Source organism: Moschus berezovskii, chromosome 23 (genome assembly GCF_049115385.1).
Source record: "Moschus berezovskii isolate FMDL1 chromosome 23, NW_MosBer_1.0, whole genome shotgun sequence".
Taxonomy (NCBI): domain Eukaryota; kingdom Metazoa; phylum Chordata; class Mammalia; order Artiodactyla; family Moschidae; genus Moschus; species Moschus berezovskii.
This window is the reverse complement of record NC_142482.1, coordinates 21,103,295-21,115,485: the sequence shown is the minus strand read 5'-3', so window position 1 is coordinate 21,115,485 and position 12,191 is coordinate 21,103,295. Positions and strand designations below refer to the sequence as shown.

The window sequence follows — 12,191 nt, the reverse complement described above, 5'->3', positions numbered from 1 at the left end:
ATGTCTTTTTCTGCTCTGATTGCTATGGCCAAAACTTCCAAAACTATGTGGAATAGTAGTGGTGAGAGCAGGCACCCTTGTCTTGTTCCTGACTTTAGGGGAAACGCTTTCAATTTTTCACCATTGAAGATAATGTTTGCTGTGGGTTTGTCATATATAGCTTTTTTTACGTTGAGGAATGTTCCTTCTATTCCCGCCTTCTGGAGGGTTTTGATCATAAATGGATGTTGAATTTTGTCAAAGGCTTTCTCTGCATCTATTGAAATAATCATATGGTTTTTATTTTTCAATTTGTTAATGAGGTGTATTACATTGATTGATTTGCAGATATTGAAGAATCCTTGCATCCCTGGGATAAAGCCCACTTGGTCATGATGTATGATCTTTTTAATGTGTTGTTGGATTCTGATTGCTAGAATTTTGTTAAGGACTTTTGCATCTATGTTCACCAGTGATATTGGCCTCTTTTTTTGTGGCATCGTCAGGTTTTGGTATTAGGATAATGGTGGCCTCATAGAATGAGTTAGGAAGTTTACCTTCCTCTGCAATTTTCTGGAAGAGTTTGAGTAGGATAGATGTTAGCTCGTCTCTAAATTTTTGATAGAATTCAGCTGTGAAGCCATCTGGATCTAGGCTTTTGTTTGCTGGAAGATTTCTGATGACAGTTTCAATTTCCATGCTTGTGATGGGTCTATTAAGATTTTCTATATCTTCCTGGTTCAGTTTTGGAAAGTTATACTTTTGTAAGAATTTGTCCATTTCTTGCAAGTTGTCCATTTTATTGGCATATAATTGCTGATAGTCTCAGCAGTGGCCACAGGACTGGAAAAGGTCAGTCTTCATTCCAAGACTTCATGCCAAAGAATGCTCAAACTACCACACAATTGCACTCATCTCACACACTAGTAAAGTCATGCTCAAAATTCTCCAAGCCAGGCTTCAGCAATATGTGAACCGTGCACTTCCAGATGTTCAAGCAGGTTTTAGAAAAGGCAGAGGAACCAGAGATCAAATTGCCAATGTCTGCTGGATCATGGAGAAAGCAAGAGAGTTCCAGAAAAACATCTATTTCTGCTTCATTGACTATGCCAAACCTTTGACTGTGTGGATCACAATAAACTGTGGAACATTCTGAAAAAGATGGGAATACCAGACCACCTGACCTGCCTCTTGAGAAATCTGTATGCAGGTCAGGAGGCAACAGTTAGAACTGGACATGGAACAACAGACTGGTTCCAAATAGGAAAAGGAGTATGTCAAGGTTGTATATTGTCACCCTGATTATTTAACTTATATGCAGAGTACATCATGAGGAACGCTGGGCTGGAAGAAGCACAAGCTGGAATCAAGATTGCTGGGAGAAATATCAATAACCTCAGATCTGCAGATGACACTACCCTTATGGCAGAAAGTGAAGAGGAACTAAAAAGCCTCTTGAGGAAAGTGAAAGAGGAGAGTGAAAAGGTTGGCTTGAAGCTCAACACTCAGAAAACAAAGATCATGGCATCTGGTCCCATCACTTCATTGGAAATAGATGGGGTAACAGTGGAAACAGTGTCAGACTTTATTTTTTGGGGCTCCAAAATCACTGCAGATGCTGATTGCAGCCAGGAAATTAAAAGACGCTTACTCCTTGGAAGGAAAGTTATGACCAACCTAGACAGCATATTAAAAAGCAGAGACATTACTTTGCCAATCAAGGTCCGCCTAGTCAAGGCTATGGTTTTTCCCATGGTCATATATGGAAGTGAGAGTTGGACTGTGAAGAAAGCTGATCGCCGAAGAATTGATGCTTTTGAACTGTGGTGCTGGAGAAGACTCTTGAGAGTCCCTTGGACTGCAAGGAGATCCAATCAGTCCATTCTAAAGGAGATCAATCCTGGGTGTTCATTGGAAGGACTGATGCTAAAGCTGAAATTTGGCCACCTCATGCGACGAGTTGACTCACTGGAAAAGACCCTGATGCTGGGAGGGATTGGGGGTGGGAGGAGACGGGGACGACAGAGAATGAGATGGCTGGATGGCATCACCGACTCGATGGACATGAGTTTGCGTGAACTCCGGGAGTTGGTGATGGACAAGGTGGCCTGGCGTGCTGTGATTCATGGGGTCGCAGAGTCGGACACGACTGAGCGACTGAACGGAACTGAACTGAATAGTCTCTTATGATCCTTTGTATTTCTGTGTTGTCTGTTGTGATCTCTCCCTTTTCATGTCTAATTTTATTGATTTGGTTTTTCTTCCTTTGTTTCTTGATGAGTCTGGCTAGTGGTTTGTCAATTTTATTTACCCTCTCAAAGAACCAGCTTTTGGCTTTGTTGATTTTTGCTATGGTCTCTTTTGTTTCTTTTGTATTTATTTCTGCCCTAATTTTTAAGATCTCTTTCCTTCTACTGACCCTAGGGTTCTTCATTTCTTCCTTTTCTAGTTGCTTTAGGTATAGGGTTAGGTTATTTAGTTGGCTTTTTTCTTGTTTCTTGAGATATGCCTGTATTGCTATGAACCTTCCCCTTAGCACTGCTTTTACAGTGTCCCACAGGTTTTGGGTTGTTGTGTTTTCATTTTCATTTGTTTCAGTGCATATTTTGATTTATTTTTTGATTTGTTCAATGATTTGTTCGTTATTCAGCAGCGTGTTGTTCAGCCTCCATATGTTGGAATTTTTAATAGTTTTTCTCCTGTAATTGAGATCTAGTCTTACTGCATTGTGGTCAGAAAAGATGCTTGGAATGATTCCAATTTTTTTGAATTTACCAAGGCTAGATTTATGGCCCAGGATGTGATCTATCCTGGAGAAGGTTCCATGTGCGCTTGAGAAGAAGGTGAAATTCATTATTTTGGGGTGAAATGTCCTATAGATATCTATTAGGTCTAACTGGTCTATTGTATCGTTTAACGTTTGTGTTTCCTTATTAATTCTCTGTTTAGTTGATCTATCCATAGGCATGAGTGGGGTATTAAAATCTCCCACTATTATTGTGTTATTGTTGATTTCCCCTTTCATACTTGTTAGCATTAGTCTTACATATTGTGGTGCTCCTATGTTGGGTGCATATATATTTATAATTGTTATTTCTTCTTCTTGGATTGAGCCTTTGATCATTATGTAGTGTCCTTCATTGTCTCTTTTCACAGCCTTTGTCTTAAAGTCTATTTTATCTGAGTATTGCTACTCCTGCTTTCTTTTCGTCTCTATTTGTGTGCAATATCTTTTTCCAGCCCTTCACTTTCAGTCTCTATGTGTCCCTTGTTACGAGGTGGGTCTCTTGCAGACACATATATGGGGTCTTGTTTTTGTGTCCACTCAGCCAGTCTTTGTCTTTTGTTTGGGGCATTCAACCCATTTACATTTAAGGTGATTATTGATAAGTGTGATCCTAATGCCATTTTCTTTATTGTTTTGGGTTTGAGTTTATACACTCTTTCTGTGTTTCCTGTCTAGAGAAGGTCCATTAGCATTTGTTGGAGAGCTGGTTTGGTGATGCTGAATTCTCTCAGCTTTTGCCTGTCTGTAAAGCTTTTGATTTCGCCTTCATATTTGAATGAGATCCTTGCTGGGTACAGTAATCTGGGCTGTAGGTTATTTTCTTTCATCACTTTAAGTATGCCCTGCCATTCCCTCCTGGCCTGAAGAGTTTCTATTGAAAGATCAGCTGTTATCCTTATGGGGATCCCCTCATGTGTTATTTGTTGCTTTTCCCTTGCTGCTTTTAATATTTGTTCTTTGTGTTTGATCTTTGTTAATTTGATTAATACGTGTCTTGGGGTATTTCGCCTTGGGTTTATCCTGTTTGGGACTCTCTGGGATTCTTGGACTTGGGTGATTATTTCCTTCCCCATTTTAGGGAAATTTTCAACTATTACCTCCTCAAGTATTTTCTCATGGTCTTTCTTCTTGTCTTCTTCTTCTGGGACTCCTATGATTCGGATGTTGGGGCGTTTAACATTGTCCCAGAGGTCTCTGAGATTATCCTCATTTCTTTTAATTAGTTTTTCTTTTTTCCTCTCTGCTTCATTTATTACTACCATTCTATCTTCTAACTCACTTATTCTGTCTTCTGCCTCCGTTATTCTACTGTTGGTTCCCTCCAGAGTGTTTTTGATCTCATCTATTGCATTATTCATTGTATATTGACTCTTTTTTATTTCTTCTAGATCCTTATTAAACCTTTCTTGCATCTTCTCAATCCTCGTCTCCAGATTATTTATCTGTAGACTCCAATTTGCTGTCAAGATTTTGGATCAATTTCACTATCATTATTTGGAATTCTTCATCACGTAGATTCCCTATCTCTTCCTCTTTTGTTTGGGTTGGTGGGCATTTATCCTGTTCTTTATTTGCTGGGTATTTCTCTGCCTCTTCATCTTGCTTATATTGCTGTGTTTGGGGTGGCCTTTCCGTCTTCTGGCAGTTTGTGGAGTTCTCTTTATTGTGGAGTTTCCTTGCTATGGGTGAGGTTGGACGGGTGGCTTGTCAAGGTTCCCTGGTTAGGGAAGCTTGTGTCAGTGTTCTGGTGGGTAGAGCTGTATTTCTTCTCTCTGGAATGCAGTGAAGTGACCAGTAATGAGTTATGAGATGTCATTAGGTTTGGAGTGACTTTGGACAACCTGTATAGTCACTTCCAAGGTGGTTCCCTCTGTTTTAGCTTCTGTTTGCTGGTCTCTTCAGTGTCTAATTTCCTCCCTAACACTAGGGGGCGGTGTTGGACACTTTTTAAGGCTCACTTGTTCAGTCCTGTTCTGGGAAGGGAGGAACACTGCAGAGAAATATCTCTGGCGTCTGTGGGGAGTGCTCGCAGTGTCCCGGCCACACTGGGTTTGCCCCTGCTCACGGTGTGTGTGCTGTCCCAGTCTACACTGCACAGGCTCTAATTTGCTCTGCTGATAACTGTCTGAGGCCAGTGCTGGGTTGCATGCACGTCCCAGGTCTAAGCCACTCAGGTTCAGGTACTCGGGTACTCCACAAAGGCGCAGACTTGGTTGGGCCTGCATTTTGTGCCTTCCCCGGACCGAGCAGCTCAAGTGACCAGGTGTTTGGCGAGTGCAGTCACTGTGACTTATCACCTCTCTGGTCCCTCCCGCTCGGTTTTCTGTGTATACAACCGGCTCACCTTCTCAGGCGGATGTTAACCAGCCAGAAACCCAAAAAGTCTTGGTTAACACTGAAGCCTGCCTGCAGTTTGGTATCGGATGCCTCTCTGGGGCCGCGATTGCCCCCTTCCAGTTCTGGCTGCCCTCCCCTGCCTGTCTCGGTGGGGGATGGGCCATCCGCAGCCGGCTAGCTCTGCTCAGTCCTTTGTTCTGTGAGCGGGGCTGGCAGAGTCTTAAGTTAGGGCTTTTCGCCTTTTTGCGGGGTAGCTACCCCACAATCTGTTCTGCTATCTCCAGTCAGCTCCCCCAGACTGCCCTCGCGGCATTCAGGCCCAGTCCTCTCTCTAAGCAGTTCAGCCGGCTCCTCCCTGCCCAGGCCCTGCTTGCTAATGGCAGATGCAGGCGTCTGCACTGCTTCTCCACTGGGAGTTACCGTTGGACTCGTAATTAAACTATGAGGTTTAATTATTTATTTTTCTCCCGGTTGTGTTGCCCTCTGAGGTTCCAAGGCTCTCCACAGACTCGCCAGTGAGAGTGTTTCCTGGTTTCGGAAACTTCTCTCTTTTTTATGCCTCCCTTCCCGGGACGGAGCTCCGTCCCTACTTCTTTTGTCTCTCTTTTTATCTTTTATGTTTTTTCCTACCTCCTTTTGAAGACAATGGGCTGCTTTTCTGGGTGCCTGATGTCCTCTGCCAGCATTCAGAAGTTGTTTTATGGACTTTACTCAGTGTTCAAATGTTCTTTTGATGAATTTGTGGGGGAGAAAGTGGTCTCACCATCCTATTCCTCCACCATCTTGTTTCAGCCTCCTGCATAATAGTTTTGATTCAAAGCATATACTGCATCTTGCAAGACAGAACTTCTTCAGTTCAGGATATTATCTCTCAACTAATGCTATAACTGAGTCTTCAATAAGCCATTCCACTTTTCAGTTAAGATGAGTCAGCTTTCCATGAGGGGGCATGTGGGCATGAACCCATTGCTGTACTTTCTTGGCTGTAAAAGGAGTTCCTTGATCAGATGCAATGCTGTGGGCCATGCCAGAACCCAGACAGTGGATAAGGCCTTCTGTGAAATTCTGTGAGTACATGGGTGTTGGTGCTTAACAGAGGTAGAGAAGACAGCTTTATATTCAGAATGTGTTTGCTCCATTGAGGGTGAGTCTTTGCCCCCTCAATGAAGGAAGAGGTCCAGAAAGGTCCTAAACAAATCGTCTGCTACCAGGTGCCTAGCTGACCCTCCCTGGGGTAGCAGTGCCACATTACAGACTTAGTTGTTTGTGTTTTGGGGGATTTTTTTTATTATGATAAACATAAAATTTTTGCCATTTTAATAATGTTAAGGATTACAGTTCAGTGCCATTTACAATGTTATGCAACCATCACCATTATCCATTTCCAAAATGTTTCCATCTTCGCAAACAAAATTAAACAGTAACTCCTCATATACCTCTTCCCTCAGTGCCTGGTAGCTTCTGTTTTATCTTCGGTCTCTGTGAATTTGACTGCTGTAAGTACCTCATATAAGTGGAATCATACAATATTTGTCCTTATGCATATGGCAGGTTTTACTTAGCATAATGTTTTCAAGGTTGATCCTCATGGATCAGAGCTTCATCTCTTTTTGTGGCTGAAAATACTCCATTGTATGGATAATACTACATTTTGTTTATCCATGCATCTGTTGTTGGACATTTGTGTTGTTTTCACATTTTTGCTATTGTGAATAGTGCTGCTGGGGGAACATTTGTGTACAAGTCTTTGTTTGAGCATCTCTTTTCCAGTCTTTGGAATATATACCCAGGAGTGGAATTGCAGAGTCACATGATAATGCTATGTTTAATTTATTGAGAAACCACTAGACTGTTTTCCACGGTGGCTTTCCACCATTTTACATTCCCACCAGAAATGTAGGAGGGTTCCTATTTCTCAACATTCTCACTTACTTTTCAGCATGTATTTTTCCTTTTTAAAAACATTAGACATCTTCCCCTGGTGCAGCCACATCTGACGTGGAGTCTTGTTGTGGTTTTGACTTGCATTTCCCTTGTGGCCAGTGGTGATGAGCATCTCCCTGTGCTTGGTGCTGTCTTCTGCATTGTCTTTGGAGAAATGTTTACTCAGGTCCTTTGCCCATTTTAAAATTGAGTTGTCTTTTTGTTGTTGAGTTGTTAAAGTTCCTTAAACATTCTGCATCCTTGACCCTTGTCAGATAAATGATTTGCAGATATTTTTTTCCATTCTGTGGGTAGTTCCCCCCCCCCCGACTTTTCTTGATGTTTCCCTTGATGCACAAATGTTTTAATTTTAACGAAGCCCAATTCATCTAGTCTGTGGTAACTTCTGCTTTTGGTGTCATATCTTGTGAAATCCAAAATTGTGAAGATTTGCTCCTGTTTTCTTCTGAGAATTTCAGAACTTAAGCTCTATGTTTAAGTCTTCTACCCAGCTTGAGTTATATTTTATTTGGTGTAGGTACGGTTCAGCTGCACTCTTCTGTATGTGTATCCAGTTTTCCCCAGTACCATTTGTTGAAAAGACTGTCCTTTCCCCGTTGAATGGCCTTGGCATTGTTTTCAAACATCATTTGACCATACATCCAGGTTTTATTTCTGGGCTGTGTTCCAGTGTGCTTTGTGTGTCTCTCCTTACACCAGTATATGCTTGGTCTCTTATGGGCCATTTTCATCTGATGATAGGTGGCTGTGTGCATGTCCAGTCTTGTGCCTAAGTCAGTCAGGCAACGCCTAATGGGACACTCAGGCCTCATCTCAGCCATTGTCCTGTGTTAAGGTGTTTGCTTTCTCCCAAGGGTCAAGAGCGAGCCAGAAAGGATTTCTCCAAAGCAAATAGTTATCCCCAGAAGAGGGCATCGATTTGCTCCCAAATTCTAGAAGTCTGTGCTGTGCTGCTCCTGTCGGTACTTGCCCAGAGGGTGTGTACAGCATCCTCACCTCACCAGGGACACTTCAGGTATCATTGAGTCTCCTGGATTGGGCTGGGCTTGCTGCAGAGCCTAAGTTTTGCTTTGTTCCACTTGAAACTGGCAGCCTTGTGAGTGACTCTAAATGAATGTCACAGTAGCAGTCTCAAATGTGGTGTATGTTACCTTGAAAATCCACAAAGTTCGACAAGTGTTTTGCCTTTTTTCACGATGGGTTGTTTGATGTGCAGCAGCTTATCTTTCATCTTGGAGTGGATCGCTTGACAGGCTCAGATCACTGAAACTCTAAGTCACTTCCCTGAGGTCATGGGCTGCCCATTCTTACAGGGATTATCTGCCAGGCTCTAGCTTGCATGTTTTTTTGACATTTTAAGTACTTGCTGCTTTCTGCTCATCAGATACACTGGATGTGTGGCCATTTGAGCTCAAACCTCACTCATTGTGCAGATTTTGTATCAGTCAGGGTCCAGTCAGGCCAAAGAAACCACAGGGTGATTTGAACAAGGAGACGCTGCTGTGCTGCAGGAACTTGCTGGGAGGACCACCCGGAGCCAGGAAAGAGAGCCTCTGCCTCTTGCCGTGTCTCTTTAGCACCCTCTGCCGGCAGAACAGCCCGCAAAGGAAAACGAAAGGGCCCAGCGCGTTTTCCCAGAGTAGGCACTGATGGGCAGATTTGGAACTGAGAGGGTCCGGATGCATAACTGGCATAGTTTGTCATTTAAATGGACAGCGTGGAGCAAGTTTTACTTGTTCAAGATGAAGCTAAATAGTTGGGACCTTGCCGTGACAATACGGTATTCCATTAAATTATTAATAACTAACCCTATTCCTCACCATCACCAATATCTGTATGTTACCAAGGCACAGACAGTGCCTGTCCACAGGGAACTTATATATTTTTCTGTTAATAAGTTATTTTGAGGGACTTTTAACAGTTCCTTTGCCTATTTCATTCTTTGAGGTAAAATTTAAACCTCAAAAATGCTTGCTTTGGTAAATTAAGAGTACCTCATCAGATTTCCCTAGTGGTGCAGTGGATAGGAGTCCGCCTGCTGTGCAGGGGACACAGGTTCAATCCCTGGTCCAAAAAGATCCCACATGGTGCAGAGCAGCTAAGCCCATGTGCGACAACAGAGTGCACGCTCTGAAGCCCATGTGCTGCAGCTGCTGAAGCCTGCGCACCTAGAGCCTGTGCTCTGCAGCAGGGGAAGCCCCCGCAACGGAGCGTAGCTACCACTGGATGCAGCCAGAGAAAGCCTATGCAGAAGCAGCCAAGACTCAGTGCCCCAAAATAAGTAAATAAATAAAATAAAGATTAAAACAGATTTTTAGAGTCCTTTAGCACCAAGTGATGGTGTGTATTTTATATCTGTGCACCTTGCGTTTCTTTGTTACTATACCCCTTGATTTTACTTATCTCTTTATCTCAATCTGTGTATGTAGAAAATGATATACTGCTACTATCATTGATCCCCTAAACCCTTGAACTATCACTGGTCCCTAAACAAAGATAAATAATATTCTTCAGGAAACTGAAGGACATAACCTCTTTTTTTAAAAAAAAATTTTTTTTTGGATTATAGTTGATTTACAATATTGCGTTAATTTCTGCTGTGCAACAAAATATTCAGTTATACATATAACCACTCTTTTTTTAGATTATTTTTCTATATGGGTCATAGACTATTGAGAAGAGTTCCCTGTGCTATGAAGTAGGTCCTTATTAGTTATCTGTTTTATATGTAATAGTGTATATTGTCTATCCCAGTCTCCCAATTTATACCTTTCCTCTCCCCGCTGCTTTCCACCCTGGTAACCATAAGTTTGTTTTCTACATCTGTGGCTCTATTTCTGTTTTGTAAATAAATTCATTTGTACCATTGTTTTAGATTGCATATGTCAGTTCAGTTCAGTCATTCAGTCGTGTCTGACTCTTTTCGACCCCATGGACTGCAGCACAGCAGGCCTCCTTGTCCATCACCAACTCCGGGAGTTTACTCAAATTTGTGTCCATGGAGTCGGTGATGCCATCCAACCATCTCATCCTCTGTTGTCCCCTTCTCCTCCCACCTTCAGTCTTTCCCAGCATCAGGGTCTTTTTTAATGAATGAGTCAATTCTTCGCATCAGGTGGCCAAAGTATTGGAGTTTAAGCTTCAGCATCAGTCCTTCCAGTGAATATTTAGGACTGATCTCCTTTAGAATGGACTGGTTGGATCTCCTTGCAGTCCAAGGGACTCTCAAGAGTCACCTCCAACACCACAGTACAAAAGCATCAATTCTTCGATGCTCAGCTTTTTTTATAGTCCAACTCTCACATTCATACATGACTACAGGAAAAACCATAGCCTTGACTTGATGGACCTTTGTTGGCAAAGTAATGTCTCTGCTTTTAAATACGCTGTCTAGGTTGGTCATAACTTTTCTTTCAAGGAGCAAGCGTCTTTTAATTTCATGGCTGTAGTCACCATCTGCAGTGATTTGGAGCCCCCCAAAATAAAGTCAGCCACTGTTTCCCCATCTATTTGCCATGAAGTGATGGGAACAGATGCCATGATCTTAGTTTTCTGAATGTTGAGTTTTAAGCCAACTTTTTCACTCTTCTCTTTCACTTTCATCAAGAGGCTCTTTAGTTCCTCTTTGCTTTCTGCCATAGCGTGGTGTCATCTGCATATCTGAGGTTATTGATATTTCTCCCAGCAATCTTGATTCCAGCTTGTGCTTCACCCATTCCAGCGTTCCTCATGATGTACTCTGCATAGAAGTTAAATAAGCAGGGTGACAATATACAGCCTTCACATACTTCTTTCCCAATTTGGAACCAGTCTGTTGTTCCGTATCCGGTTCTAACTGTTGCTTCTTGACCTGCATACAGGTTTCTCAGACACCTTTCGCAGGTAAGATGTCTGATATTCCCATCTCTTGAAGAATTTTCCACAGTTTGTTGTGATCCACATAGTCAAAGTCTTTAGCAGAAGTCAATAAAGCAGAAGTAGATGTTTTTTTGGAACTCTCTTGCTTTTCGATGATCCAGCGGATGTTGGCAATTTGATCTCTGGTTCCTCTGCCTTTTTCTAAATCCAGCTGGAACATCTGGAAGTTCACAGTTCACGTACTATTGAAGCCTGGCGTGGAGAATTTTGAGCATTACTTTACTAGCGTGTGAGATGAGTGCAATTGTGCAGTAGTTTGAACCTTCTTTGGCACTGCCTTTCTTTGGGATCGGAATGAAAACTGACCTTTTCCAGTCCTGTGGCCACTGCTGAGTTTTCCAAATTTGCTGGCATACTGAGTGCAGCACTTTCACAGCATCATCTTTTAGGATTTAAAATAGCTCAACTGGAATTCCATCGTCTTCACTAGCTTTGTTCGTAGTGATGCTTCCTAAGGCCCACTTGACTTTGCATTCTAGGATGTCTGGCTCTGGGTGAATGATCACACCATCATGGTTATCTGGGTCATGAAGATCTTTTTTGTATAGTTCTTCTGTGTATTCTTGCCACCTCTTCTTAATATCTTTTGCTTCTGTTAGGTCCATACCATTTCTGTCCTTTATTGAGCCCATCTTTGCATGAAATATTCCCTTGGTATCTGTAATTTTCTTGAAGAGATCTCTATTCTTTCCCATTCTATTGTTTTCCTCTATTTCTTTGCACTGATTACCGAGGAAGGCTTTCTCATCTCTCCTTGCTATTCTTTGGAACTCTGCATTCAAATGGGTATATCTTTCCTTTTCTCCTTTGCCTTTTGCTTCTCTTCTTTTCAGAGATATTTGTAAGCCCTCTTCAGACAACCATTTTGCCTTTTTGCATTTCTTTTTCTTGGGGGTGGTCTCGATCACTGTATAGCGTCACAAACCTCCATCCATAGTTCTTCAGGCACTCTGATCAGATCTAATCCCTTGAATCTATATGTCACTTCCACTGTATAATCGTAAGGGATTTGCTTTAGGTCATATCTGAATGGTCTAGTGGTTTTCCCTACTTCTTTCAATTTAAGTCTGAACTTGGCAATAAGGAGTTCATGATCTGAGCCAGTGTCAGCTCCCAGTCTTGTTTTTGCTGACTGTATAGAGCTTGTCCATCTTTGCCGCAAAGAATATAATCAGTCTGATTTCTGTATTGACCATCTGGTGATGTCCATGTGTAGAGTCTTCTC

The 12,191-nt window shown here is 42.2% G+C and overlaps 1 protein-coding gene across 1 annotated transcript in view; it reads left to right on the top strand.

Moving 5' to 3' along the window:
- The window catches only part of TCP11 (t-complex 11), a 42,701-nt gene that overhangs the window by 21,902 nt on the left and 8,608 nt on the right, over positions 1–12,191 (top strand). The window lies entirely within an intron of this gene.